Source organism: Lithobates pipiens, unplaced genomic scaffold, assembly GCF_037356315.1.
Source record: "Lithobates pipiens isolate NorthernLeopardFrog02 unplaced genomic scaffold, aLitPip1_a1.2 Scaffold_8, whole genome shotgun sequence".
Taxonomy (NCBI): Eukaryota; Metazoa; Chordata; class Amphibia; order Anura; family Ranidae; genus Lithobates; species Lithobates pipiens.
In genome coordinates, this window is record NW_027507903.1 from 271,896,100 (window position 1) to 271,908,532 (window position 12,433).

The window sequence follows — 12,433 nt, forward strand, 5'->3', positions numbered from 1 at the left end:
TGGTTGATAACCTGAGTTCAGTTTACCGTCCTTGCAAATGATACTCTTTGGTAATGAAGCAAAGAAGGAAGAAAGCCCATCTCGGATGCCTAACTTGATACAAATAACATCCTCAAAACAGCCAGTACTGGCAAGATACACTGAGTCATGGATATCACCTCTAGCTTTTCCACACACTTTTCTCACCAGGTCAGCTGAAAACATACGCCAATGGTCGTCAGGTTTTCCAGCTCAGCTGACTAAGCAGGAGAACCAAAGTCCACATTCCAATTGCCTTTGGGTCCAGAAAACAAGTTTGCCTAAACACCAAACACTTACAGCGATGGTCAGCTCATAAACAGTGAAGAAAAAGAGCTCACATTGAAGGTGTTGCACCTAAACTGTGCTTTGTATTGGCAGATTTGGCTTACGGCTGCCAGAGGGGCAAGGCGTGGCAAGAGCTTTGAGTTTGCCAGACTGTGAAAAAGTTAAAGGTAAGCACTGTTTCTGCCCGGTTTCGAACCGGGGACCTTTCGCGTGTGAGGCGAACGTGATAACTACTACACTACAGAAACCCATTCATGCTGTTTCTTTGAGCCTTGCAGACCGAAAGTCTACCCTAAAGTAAGATCGGTGAAAAGAGCTGCTGAAAGCGACATTGACAAAAAGCACTAGCGCGCTCAAATTGTTTCTGCCCGGTTTTGAACCGGGGACCTTTCGCGTGTTAGGCGAACGTGATAACCACTACACTACAGAAACCTATCACGACAGCATTTTTCGGGTTGGTTGCTCGGAGGTTGGGGTCACCGTATTAGCTATTATTTGCTTCTGGTTGGTTGATAACCTGAGTTCAGTTTACCGTCCTTGCAAATGATACTCTTTGGTAATGAAGCAAAGAAGGAAGAAAGCCCATCTCGGATGCCTAACTTGATACAAATAACATCCTCAAAACAGCCAGTACTGGCAAGATACACTGAGTCATGGATATCACCTCTAGCTTTTCCACACACTTTTCTCACCAGGTCAGCTGAAAACATACGCCAATGGTCGTCAGGTTTTCCAGCTCAGCTGACTAAGCAGGAAAACCAAAGTCCACATTCCAATTGCCTTTGGGTCCAGAAAACAAGTTTGCCTAAACACCAAATACTTACAGCGATGGTCAGCTCATAAACAGTGAAGAAAAAAAGGTCACATTGAAGGTGTTGCACCTAAACTGTGCTTTGTATTGGCAGATTTGGCTTACGGCTGCCAGAGGGGCAAGGCATGGCAAGAGCTTTGAGTTTGCCAGACTGTGAAAAAGTTAAAGGTAAGCACTGTTTCTGCCCGGTTTCGAACCGGGAACCTTTCGCGTGTGAGGCGAACGTGATAACCACTACACTACAGAAACCCATTCATGCTGTTTTTTTGAGCCTTGCAGACCGAAAGTCTACCCTAAAGTAAGATCGGTGAAAAGAGCTGCTGAAAGCGACATTGACAAAAAGCACTAGCGTGCTCAAATTGTTTCTGCCCGGTTTCGAACCGGGGACCTTTCGCGTGTTAGGCGAACGTGATAACCACTACACTACAGAAACCTATCACGACAGCATTTTTCGGGTTGGTTGCTCGGAGGTTGGGGTCACCGTATTAGCTATTATTTGCTTCTGGTTGGTTGATAACCTGAGTTCAGTTTACCGTCCTTGCAAATGATACTCTTTGGTAATGAAGCAAAGAAGGAAGAAAGCCCATCTCGGATGCCTAACTTGATACAAATAACATCCTCAAAACAGCCAGTACTGGCAAGATACACTGAGTCATGGATATCACCTCTAGCTTTTCCACACACTTTTCTCACCAGGTCAGCTGAAAACATACGCCAATGGTCGTCAGGTTTTCCAGCTCAGCTGACTAAGCAGGAGAACCAAAGTCCACATTCCAATTGCCTTTGGGTCCAGAAAACAAGTTTGCCTAAACACCAAATACTTACAGCGATGGTCAGCTCATAAACAGTGAAGAAAAAGAGCTCACATTGAAGGTGTTGCACCTAAACTGTGCTTTGTATTGGCAGATTTGGCTTACGGCTGCCAGAGGGGCAAGGCATGGCAAGAGCTTTGAGTTTGCCAGACTGTGAAAAAGTTAAAGGTAAGCACTGTTTCTGCCCGGTATCGAACCGGGGACTTTTCGCGTGTGAGGCAAACGTGATAACCACTACACTAAAGAAACCCATTCATGCTGTTTTTTGAGCCTTGTAGACCGAAAGTCTACCCTAAAATAAGATCGGTGAAAAGAGCTGCTGAAAGCGACATTGACAAAAAGCACTAGCGCGCTCAAAATGTTTCTGCCCGGTTTCGAACCGGGGACCTTTCGCGTGTTAGGCGAAAGTGATAACCACTACACTACAGAAACCTATCACGACAGCACTTTTCGGGTTGGTTGCTCGGAGGTTGGGGGTCACCGTATTAGCTATTATTTGCTTCTGGTTGGTTGATAACCTGAGTTCAGTTTACCGTCCTTGCAAATGATACTCTTTGGTAATGAAGCAAAGAAGGAAGAAAGCCCATCTCGGATGCCTAACTTGATACAAATAACATCCTCAAAACAGCCAGTACTGGCAAGATACACTGAGTCATGGATATCACCTCTAGCTTTTCCACACACTTTTCTCACCAGGTCAGCTGAAAACATACGCCAATGGTCGTCAGGTTTTCCAGCTCAGCTGACTAAGCAGGAGAACCAAAGTCCACATTCCAATTGCCTTTGGGTCCAGAAAACAAGTTTGCCTAAACACCAAACACTTACAGCGATGGTCAGCTCATAAACAGTGAAGAAAAAGAGCTCACATTGAAGGTGTTGCACCTAAACTGTGCTTTGTATTGGCAGATTTGGCTTACGGCTGCCAGAGGGGCAAGGCGTGGCAAGAGCTTTGAGTTTGCCAGACTGTGAAAAAGTTAAAGGTAAGCACTGTTTCTGCCCGGTTTCGAACCGGGGACCTTTCGCGTGTGAGGCGAACGTGATAACCACTACACTACAGAAACCCATTCATGCTGTTTCTTTGAGCCTTGCAGACCGAAAGTCTACCCTAAAGTAAGATCGGTGAAAAGAGCTGCTGAAAGCGACATTGACAAAAAGCACTAGCGCGCTCAAATTGTTTCTGCCCGGTTTTGAACCGGGGACCTTTCGCGTGTTAGGCGAACGTGATAACCACTACACTACAGAAACCTATCACGACAGCATTTTTCGGGTTGGTTGCTCGGAGGTTGGGGTCACCGTATTAGCTATTATTTGCTTCTGGTTGGTTGATAACCTGAGTTCAGTTTACCGTCCTTGCAAATGATACTCTTTGGTAATGAAGCAAAGAAGGAAGAAAGCCCATCTCGGATGCCTAACTTGATACAAATAACATCCTCAAAACAGCCAGTACTGGCAAGATACACTGAGTCATGGATATCACCTCTAGCTTTTCCACACACTTTTCTCACCAGGTCAGCTGAAAACATACGCCAATGGTCGTCAGGTTTTCCAGCTCAGCTGACTAAGCAGGAGAACCAAAGTCCACATTCCAATTGCCTTTGGGTCCAGAAAACAAGTTTGCCTAAACACCAAACACTTACAGCGATGGTCAGCTCATAAACAGTGAAGAAAAAGAGCTCACATTGAAGGTGTTGCACCTAAACTGTGCTTTGTATTGGCAGATTTGGCTTACGGCTGCCAGAGGGGCAAGGCATGGCAAGAGCTTTGAGTTTGCCAGACTGTGAAAAAGTTAAAGGTAAGCACTGTTTCTGCCCGGTTTCGAACCGGGGACCTTTTGCGTGTGAGGCGAACGTGATAACCACTACACTACAGAAACCCATTCATGCTGTTTTTTTGAGCCTTGCAGACCGAAAGTCTACCCTAAAGTAAGATCGGTGAAAAGAGCTGCTGAAAGCGACATTGACAAAAAGCACTAGCGCGCTCAAATTGTTTCTGCCCGGTTTCGAACCGGGGACCTTTCGCGTGTTAGGCGAACGTGATAACCACTACACTACAGAAACCTATCACGACAGCATTTTTCGGGTTGGTTGCTCGGAGGTTGGGGTCACCGTATTAGCTATTATTTGCTTCTGGTTGGTTGATAACCTGAGTTCAGTTTACCGTCCTTGCAAATGATACTCTTTGGTAATGAAGCAAAGAAGGAAGAAAGCCCATCTCGGATGCCTAACTTGATACAAATAACATCCTCAAAACAGCCAGTACTGGCAAGATACACTGAGTCATGGATATCACCTCTAGCTTTTCCACACACTTTTCTCACCAGGTCAGCTGAAAACATACGCCAATGGTCGTCAGGTTTTCCAGCTCAGCTGACTAAGCAGGAGAACCAAAGTCCACATTCCAATTGCCTTTGGGTCCAGAAAACAAGTTTGCCTAAACACCAAACACTTACAGCGATGGTCAGCTCATAAACAGTGAAGAAAAAGAGCTCACATTGAAGGTGTTGCACCTAAACTGTGCTTTGTATTGGCAGATTTGGCTTACGGCTGCCAGAGGGGCAAGGCATGGCAAGAGCTTTGAGTTTGCCAGACTGTGAAAAAGTTAAAGGTAAGCACTGTTTCTGCCCGGTTTCGAACCGGGGACCTTTCGCGTGTGAGGCGAACGTGATAACCACTACACTACAGAAACCCATTCATGCTGTTTTTTTGAGCCTTGCAGACCGAAAGTCTACCCTAAAGTAAGATCGGTGAAAAGAGCTGCTGAAAGCGACATTGACAAAAAGCACTAGCGCGCTCAAAATGTTTCTGCCCGGTTTCGAACCGGGGACCTTTCGCGTGTTAGGCGAACGTGATAACCACTACACTACAGAAACCTATCACGACAGCACTTTTCGGGTTGGTTGCTCGGAGGTTGGGGGTCACCGTATTAGCTATTATTTGCTTCTTTTTGGTTGATAACCTGAGTCCAGTTTACCGTCCTTGCAAATGATACTCTTTGGTAATGAAGCAAAGAAGGAAGAAAGCCCATCTCGGATGCCTAACTTGATACAAATAACATCCTCAAAACAGCCAGTACTGGCAAGATACACTGAGTCATGGATATCATCTCTAGCTTTTCCACACACTTTTCTCACCAGGTCAGCTGAAAACATACGCCAATGGTCGTCAGGTTTTCCAGCTCAGCTGACTAAGCAGGAGAACCAAAGTCCACATTCCAATTGCCTTTGGGTCCAGAAAACAAGTTTGCCTAAACACCAAACACTTACAGCGATGGTCAGCTCATAAACAGTGAAGAAAAAGAGCTCACATTGAAGGTGTTGCACCTAAACTGTGCTTTGTATTGGCAGATTTGGCTTACGGCTGCCAGAGGGGCAAGGCGTGGCAAGAGCTTTGAGTTTGCCAGACTGTGAAAAAGTTAAAGGTAAGCACTGTTTCTGCCCGGTTTCGAACCGGGGACCTTTCGCGTGTGAGGCGAACGTGATAACCACTACACTACAGAAACCCATTCATGCTGTTTCTTTGAGCCTTGCAGACCGAAAGTCTACCCTAAAGTAAGATCGGTGAAAAGAGCTGCTGAAAGCGACATTGACAAAAAGCACTAGCGCGCTCAAATTGTTTCTGCCCGGTTTTGAACCGGGGACCTTTCGCGTGTTAGGCGAACGTGATAACCACTACACTACAGAAACCTATCACGACAGCATTTTTCGGGTTGGTTGCTCGGAGGTTGGGGTCACCGTATTAGCTATTATTTGCTTCTGGTTGGTTGATAACCTGAGTTCAGTTTACCGTCCTTGCAAATGATACTCTTTGGTAATGAAGCAAAGAAGGAAGAAAGCCCATCTCGGATGCCTAACTTGATACAAATAACATCCTCAAAACAGCCAGTACTGGCAAGATACACTGAGTCATGGATATCACCTCTAGCTTTTCCACACACTTTTCTCACCAGGTCAGCTGAAAACATACGCCAATGGTCGTCAGGTTTTCCAGCTCAGCTGACTAAGCAGGAGAACCAAAGTCCACATTCCAATTGCCTTTGGGTCCAGAAAACAAGTTTGCCTAAACACCAAATACTTACAGTGATGGTCAGCTCATAAACAGTGAAGAAAAAGAGCTCACATTGAAGGTGTTGCACCTAAACTGTGCTTTGTATTGGCAGATTTGGCTTACGGCTGCCAGAGGGGCAAGGCATGGCAAGAGCTTTGAGTTTGCCAGACTGTGAAAAAGTTAAAGGTAAGCACTTTTTCTGCCTGGTTTCGAACCGGGGACCTTTCGCGTGTGAGGTGAACGTGATAACCACTACACTACAGAAACCCATTCATGCTGTTTTTTGAGCCTTGCAAACCGAAAGTCTACCCTAAAGTAAGATCGGTGAAAAGAGCTGCTGAAAGCGACATTGACAAAAAGCACTAGCGCACTCAAATTGTTTCTGCCCGGTTTCGAACGGGGGACCTTTCGCGTGTTAGGCGAACGTGATAACCACTACACTACAGAAACCTATCACGACAGCACTTTTCGGGTTGGTTGCTCGGAGGTTGGGGTCACCGTATTAGCTATTATTTGCTTCTGGTTGGTTGATAACCTGAGTTCAGTTTACCGTCCTTGCAAATGATACTCTTTGGTAATGAAGCAAAGAAGGAAGAAAGCCCATCTCGGATGCCTAACTTGATACAAATAACATCCTCAAAACAGCCATTACTGGCAAGATACACTGAGTCATGGATATCACCTCTAGCTTTTCCACACACTTTTCTCACCAGGTCAGCTGAAAACATACGCCAATGGTCGTCAGGTTTTCCAGCTCAGCTGACTAAGCAGGAGAACCAAAGTCCACATTCCAATTGCCTTTGGGTCCAGAAAACAAGTTTGCCTAAACACCAAACACTTACAGCGATGGTCAGCTCATAAACAGTGAAGAAAAAGAGCTCACATTGAAGGTGTTGCACCTAAACTGTGCTTTGTATTGGCAGATTTGGCTTACGGCTGCCAGAGGGGCAAGGCATGGCAAGAGCTTTGAGTTTGCCAGACTGTGAAAAAGTTAAAGGTAAGCACTGTTTCTGCCCGGTTTCGAACCGGGGACCTTTCGCGTGTGAGGCGAACGTGATAACCACTACACTACAGAAACCCATTCATGCTGTTTTTTTGAGCCTTGCAGACCGAAAGTCTACCCTAAAGTAAGATCGGTGAAAAGAGCTGCTGAAAGCGACATTGACAAAAAGCACTAGCGCGCTCAAAATGTTTCTGCCCGGTTTCGAACCGGGGACCTTTCGCGTGTTAGGCGAACGTGATAACCACTACACTACAGAAACCTATCACGACAGCACTTTTCGGGTTGGTTGCTCGGAGGTTGGGGGTCACCGTATTAGCTATTATTTGCTTCTTTTTGGTTGATAACCTGAGTCCAGTTTACCGTCCTTGCAAATGATACTCTTTGGTAATGAAGCAAAGAAGGAAGAAAGCCCATCTCGGATGCCTAACTTGATACAAATAACATCCTCAAAACAGCCAGTACTGGCAAGATACACTGAGTCATGGATATCATCTCTAGCTTTTCCACACACTTTTCTCACCAGGTCAGCTGAAAACATACGCCAATGGTCGTCAGGTTTTCCAGCTCAGCTGACTAAGCAGGAGAACCAAAGTCCACATTCCAATTGCCTTTGGGTCCAGAAAACAAGTTTGCCTAAACACCAAACACTTACAGCGATGGTCAGCTCATAAACAGTGAAGAAAAAGAGCTCACATTGAAGGTGTTGCACCTAAACTGTGCTTTGTATTGGCAGATTTGGCTTACGGCTGCCAGAGGGGCAAGGCGTGGCAAGAGCTTTGAGTTTGCCAGACTGTGAAAAAGTTAAAGGTAAGCACTGTTTCTGCCCGGTTTCGAACCGGGGACCTTTCGCGTGTGAGGCGAACGTGATAACCACTACACTACAGAAACCCATTCATGCTGTTTCTTTGAGCCTTGCAGACCGAAAGTCTACCCTAAAGTAAGATCGGTGAAAAGAGCTGCTGAAAGCGACATTGACAAAAAGCACTAGCGCGCTCAAATTGTTTCTGCCCGGTTTTGAACCGGGGACCTTTCGCGTGTTAGGCGAACGTGATAACCACTACACTACAGAAACCTATCACGACAGCATTTTTCGGGTTGGTTGCTCGGAGGTTGGGGTCACCGTATTAGCTATTATTTGCTTCTGGTTGGTTGATAACCTGAGTTCAGTTTACCGTCCTTGCAAATGATACTCTTTGGTAATGAAGCAAAGAAGGAAGAAAGCCCATCTCGGATGCCTAACTTGATACAAATAACATCCTCAAAACAGCCAGTACTGGCAAGATACACTGAGTCATGGATATCACCTCTAGCTTTTCCACACACTTTTCTCACCAGGTCAGCTGAAAACATACGCCAATGGTCGTCAGGTTTTCCAGCTCAGCTGACTAAGCAGGAGAACCAAAGTCCACATTCCAATTGCCTTTGGGTCCAGAAAACAAGTTTGCCTAAACACCAAACACTTACAGCGATGGTCAGCTCATAAACAGTGAAGAAAAAGAGCTCACATTGAAGGTGTTGCACCTAAACTGTGCTTTGTATTGGCAGATTTGGCTTACGGCTGCCAGAGGGGCAAGGCATGGCAAGAGCTTTGAGTTTGCCAGACTGTGAAAAAGTTAAAGGTAAGCACTGTTTCTGCCCGGTTTCGAACCGGGGACCTTTCGCGTGTGAGGCGAACGTGATAACCACTACACTACAGAAACCCATTCATGCTGTTTTTTTGAGCCTTGCAGACCGAAAGTCTACCCTAAAGTAAGATCGGTGAAAAGAGCTGCTGAAAGCGACATTGACAAAAAGCACTAGCGTGCTCAAATTGTTTCTGCCCGGTTTCGAACCGGGGACCTTTCGCGTGTTAGGCGAACGTGATAACCACTACACTACAGAAACCTATCACGACAGCATTTTTCGGGTTGGTTGCTCGGAGGTTGGGGTCACCGTATTAGCTATTATTTGCTTCTGGTTGGTTGATAACCTGAGTTCAGTTTACCGTCCTTGCAAATGATACTCTTTGGTAATGAAGCAAAGAAGGAAGAAAGCCCATCTCGGATGCCTAACTTGATACAAATAACATCCTCAAAACAGCCAGTACTGGCAAGATACACTGAGTCATGGATATCACCTCTAGCTTTTCCACACACTTTTCTCACCAGGTCAGCTGAAAACATACGCCAATGGTCGTCAGGTTTTCCAGCTCAGCTGACTAAGCAGGAGAACCAAAGTCCACATTCCAAATGCCTTTGGGTCCAGAAAACAAGTTTGCCTAAACACCAAATACTTACAGCGATGGTCAGCTCATAAACAGTGAAGAAAAAAAGGTCACATTGAAGGTGTTGCACCTAAACTGTGCTTTGTATTGGCAGATTTGGCTTACGGCTGCCAGAGGGGCAAGGCATGGCAAGAGCTTTGAGTTTGCCAGACTGTGAAAAAGTTAAAGGTAAGCACTGTTTCTGCCCGGTTTCGAACCGGGGACCTTTCGCGTGTGAGGCGAACGTGATAACCACTACACTACAGAAACCCATTCATGCTGTTTTTTTGAGCCTTGCAGACCGAAAGTCTACCCTAAAGTAAGATCGGTGAAAAGAGCTGCTGAAAGCGACATTGACAAAAAGCACTAGCGTGCTCAAATTGTTTCTGCCCGGTTTCGAACCGGGGACCTTTCGCGTGTTAGGCGAACGTGATAACCACTACACTACAGAAACCTATCACGACAGCATTTTTCGGGTTGGTTGCTCGGAGGTTGGGGTCACCGTATTAGCTATTATTTGCTTCTGGTTGGTTGATAACCTGAGTTCAGTTTACCGTCCTTGCAAATGATACTCTTTGGTAATGAAGCAAAGAAGGAAGAAAGCCCATCTCGGATGCCTAACTTGATACAAATAACATCCTCAAAACAGCCAGTACTGGCAAGATACACTGAGTCATGGATATCACCTCTAGCTTTTCCACACACTTTTCTCACCAGGTCAGCTGAAAACATACGCCAATGGTCGTCAGGTTTTCCAGCTCAGCTGACTAAGCAGGAGAACCAAAGTCCACATTCCAATTGCCTTTGGGTCCAGAAAACAAGTTTGCCTAAACACCAAATACTTACAGCGATGGTCAGCTCATAAACAGTGAAGAAAAAAAGGTCACATTGAAGGTGTTGCACCTAAACTGTGCTTTGTATTGGCAGATTTGGCTTACGGCTGCCAGAGGGGCAAGGCATGGCAAGAGCTTTGAGTTTGCCAGACTGTGAAAAAGTTAAAGGTAAGCACTGTTTCTGCCTGGTTTCGAACCGGGGACCTTTCGCGTGTGAGGCGAACGTGATAACCACTACACTACAGAAACCCATTCATGCTGTTTTTTTGAGCCTTGCAGACCGAAAGTCTACCCTAAAGTAAGATCGGTGAAAAGAGCTGCTGAAAGCGACATTGACAAAAAGCACTAGCGTGCTCAAATTGTTTCTGCCCGGTTTCGAACCGGGGACCTTTCGCGTGTTAGGCGAACGTGATAACCACTACACTACAGAAACCTATCACGACAGCATTTTTCGGGTTGGTTGCTCGGAGGTTGGGGTCACCGTATTAGCTATTATTTGCTTCTGGTTGGTTGATAACCTGAGTTCAGTTTACCGTCCTTGCAAATGATACTCTTTGGTAATGAAGCAAAGAAGGAAGAAAGCCCATCTCGGATGCCTAACTTGATACAAATAACATCCTCAAAACAGCCAGTACTGGCAAGATACACTGAGTCATGGATATCACCTCTAGCTTTTCCACACACTTTTCTCACCAGGTCAGCTGAAAACATACGCCAATGGTCGTCAGGTTTTCCAGCTCAGCTGACTAAGCAGGAGAACCAAAGTCCACATTCCAATTGCCTTTGGGTCCAGAAAACAAGTTTGCCTAAACACCAAACACTTACAGCGATGGTCAGCTCATAAACAGTGAAGAAAAAGAGCTCACATTGAAGGTGTTGCACCTAAACTGTGCTTTGTATTGGCAGATTTGGCTTACGGCTGCCAGAGGGGCAAGGCATGGCAAGAGCTTTGAGTTTGCCAGACTGTGAAAAAGTTAAAGGTAAGCACTGTTTCTGCCCGGTTTCGAACCGGGGACCTTTCGCGTGTGAGGCGAACGTGATAACCACTACACTACAGAAACCCATTCATGCTGTTTTTTTGAGCCTTGCAGACCGAAAGTCTACCCTAAAATAAGATCGGTGAAAAGAGCTGCTGAAAGCGACATTGACAAAAAGCACTAGCGCGCTCAAATTGTTTCTGCCCGGTTTCGAACCGGGGACGTTTCGCGTGTTAGGCGAACGTGATAACCACTACACTACAGAAACCTATCACGACAGCATTTTTCGGGTTGGTTGCTCGGAGGTTGGGGTCACCGTATTAGCTATTATTTGCTTCTGGTTGGTTGATAACCTGAGTTCAGTTTACCGTCCTTGCAAATGATACTCTTTGGTAATGAAGCAAAGAAGGAAGAAAGCCCATCTCGGATGCCTAACTTGATACAAATAACATCCTCAAAACAGCCAGTACTGGCAAGATACACTGAGTCATGGATATCACCTCTAGCTTTTCCACACACTTTTCTCACCAGGTCAGCTGAAAACATACGCCAATGGTCGTCAGGTTTTCCAGCTCAGCTGACTAAGCAGGAGAACCAAAGTCCACATTCCAATTGCCTTTGGGTCCAGAAAACAAGTTTGCCTAAACACCAAATACTTACAGCGATGGTCAGCTCATAAACAGTGAAGAAAAAGAGCTCACATTGAAGGTGTTGCACCTAAACTGTGCTTTGTATTGGCAGATTTGGCTTACGGCTGCCAGAGGGGCAAGGCATGGCAAGAGCTTTGAGTTTGCCAGACTGTGAAAAAGTTAAAGGTAAGCACTGTTTCTGCCCGGTATCGAACCGGGGACTTTTCGCGTGTGAGGCAAACGTGATAACCACTACACTAAAGAAACCCATTCATGCTGTTTTTTTGAGCCTTGTAGACCGAAAGTCTACCCTAAAATAAGATCGGTGAAAAGAGCTGCTGAAAGCGACATTGACAAAAAGCACTAGCGCGCTCAAAATGTTTCTGCCCGGTTTCGAACCGGGGACCTTTCGCGTGTTAGGCGAACGTGATAACCACTACACTACAGAAACCTATCACGACAGCACTTTTCGGGTTGGTTGCTCGGAGGTTGGGGGTCACCGTATTAGCTATTATTTGCTTCTGGTTGGTTGATAACCTGAGTTCAGTTTACCGTCCTTGCAAATGATACTCTTTGGTAATGAAGCAAAGAAGGAAGAAAGCCCATCTCGGATGCCTAACTTGATACAAATAACATCCTCAAAACAGCCAGTACTGGCAAGATACACTGAGTCATGGATATCACCTCTAGCTTTTCCACACACTTTTCTCACCAGGTCAGCTGAAAACATACGCCAATGGTCGTCAGGTTTTCCAGCTCAGCTGACTAAGCAGGAGA

General features: G+C 45.8%; 8 non-coding genes across 8 annotated transcripts; all 8 read right to left on the reverse strand.

Moving 5' to 3' along the window:
* Positions 1-1,477: 1,477 nt before the first annotated feature.
* Positions 1,478-1,550, reverse strand: TRNAV-AAC (transfer RNA valine (anticodon AAC)). Its single transcript has one exon. It is a non-coding gene; the product is annotated as a tRNA-Val (tRNA).
* A 2,363-nt stretch (positions 1,551-3,913) lies between these two features.
* On the reverse strand, positions 3,914-3,986 carry TRNAV-AAC (transfer RNA valine (anticodon AAC)). The gene has a single exon. It is a non-coding gene; the product is annotated as a tRNA-Val (tRNA).
* Positions 3,987-4,725: 739 nt separating this feature from the next.
* Positions 4,726-4,798, reverse strand: TRNAV-AAC (transfer RNA valine (anticodon AAC)). Its single transcript has one exon. It is a non-coding gene; the product is annotated as a tRNA-Val (tRNA).
* A 2,363-nt stretch (positions 4,799-7,161) lies between these two features.
* TRNAV-AAC (transfer RNA valine (anticodon AAC)) lies at positions 7,162-7,234 on the reverse strand. Its single transcript has one exon. It is a non-coding gene; the product is annotated as a tRNA-Val (tRNA).
* Positions 7,235-8,786: 1,552 nt separating this feature from the next.
* Positions 8,787-8,859, reverse strand: TRNAV-AAC (transfer RNA valine (anticodon AAC)). Its single transcript has one exon. It is a non-coding gene; the product is annotated as a tRNA-Val (tRNA).
* Positions 8,860-9,598: 739 nt separating this feature from the next.
* TRNAV-AAC (transfer RNA valine (anticodon AAC)) lies at positions 9,599-9,671 on the reverse strand. Its single transcript has one exon. It is a non-coding gene; the product is annotated as a tRNA-Val (tRNA).
* Positions 9,672-10,410: 739 nt separating this feature from the next.
* Positions 10,411-10,483, reverse strand: TRNAV-AAC (transfer RNA valine (anticodon AAC)). The gene has a single exon. It is a non-coding gene; the product is annotated as a tRNA-Val (tRNA).
* A 1,551-nt stretch (positions 10,484-12,034) lies between these two features.
* On the reverse strand, positions 12,035-12,107 carry TRNAV-AAC (transfer RNA valine (anticodon AAC)). Its single transcript has one exon. It is a non-coding gene; the product is annotated as a tRNA-Val (tRNA).
* Positions 12,108-12,433: the final 326 nt, after the last annotated feature.